The sequence below is a fragment of the Seriola lalandi genome, unplaced genomic scaffold (genome assembly GCF_002814215.2).
Source record: "Seriola lalandi dorsalis isolate HSWRI2012SDOR001 ecotype SW California unplaced genomic scaffold, Sedor1 jcf7180002011491, whole genome shotgun sequence".
In the NCBI taxonomy this organism is placed as follows: domain Eukaryota; kingdom Metazoa; phylum Chordata; class Actinopteri; order Carangiformes; family Carangidae; genus Seriola; species Seriola lalandi.
The window spans coordinates 1-989 of NW_019482144.1; the positions used below are offsets into that span (position 1 = coordinate 1).

General features: G+C 52.0%; 1 pseudogene; it reads right to left on the reverse strand.

Annotated features, from left to right (window-relative positions):
- Positions 1-394: 394 nt before the first annotated feature.
- On the reverse strand, positions 395-903 carry LOC147819944 (EH domain-containing protein 4 pseudogene; annotated as a pseudogene).
- Between the last annotated feature and the right edge of the window lie 86 nt (positions 904-989).

Here is a 989-nt window from a genome sequence, read left to right on the forward strand (position 1 = left end):
TTTAACCATATTTAAAGTTAAATGCAACTGGAGGGAGTCAGATCTAAAACTGAACTTTTCCTAAATGAACATTGGCTTTGGTGGATTTTTATTGAGCCGTATTTACCATAAGACTCGACAGGTAAGTTTGAAATTTATAATCATATTCTGCCACTTCTCCATCCTTGTTTAGAAGCACGAGAGCCTTGAGCAGTCTGACTTTGACATGAGGTCTGGTATGAAGTTCAACTAAAGGTGTGTGAAGTGATCTAACACCTGATATAAGAAAAAAGGTGTAACTCCCTCTCCTCCCACAACACCTCACAGCGAGCACTGGTGATTAAAAAGCGGGGTTCTACAGCTTTAAAGCGGGCCTCGCCGGCACCAGAACCCCGGTGGAGGTGGTGGAGGTGGAGGTGGTTAGTACCTGATGAAGGTGGTTTTCCCGGTGGAGTACTGGCCGACGAGCAGCACCATGGGCTTGCTCTGGAAGTCGGCGGCCTCCAGCGCCGGGGAGTGGAAGTCATGGAAGAGGTATGTCTCCTCCAGCGGCAGCAGCTTCTTGGTGTAGAGGCTCTGCAGTCCCTCCGTCACCGTCTGGTACATCTCCCCTTCCTTGTTGCGTCCACCTTGCTCCTGCTTCACCCAGCTGAACATGCTGACGGCCCGGCTTTTAATCCGCACTGACTGACGCGCTCCACTCCGACTTCCCTGTTTCGATGTTTCCAAATGCTCCGATTGCTTTCGGCTCCTCTTCGGCTCAGTTCGTCCTTCAGGCTGAGCGGAGGAAAGTGTCCGCGCGTGTGTGTGTGTGTGTGTGTTTAAGTGTGTGTGTATGTGTGTGTGTGTGTGCGTGTGTGTTTGGTCCCTGGGAGTCTCCGCTGTTGTGAACACACTGCCTCCTCTGTCTGTGTTTGTGGTGTGACCGCTGCTGGTGGACCTACCTGGGGGCACCGCCCTTCCCCCTGTGACGCAGCATAAACACACACACACACACACACACACACACA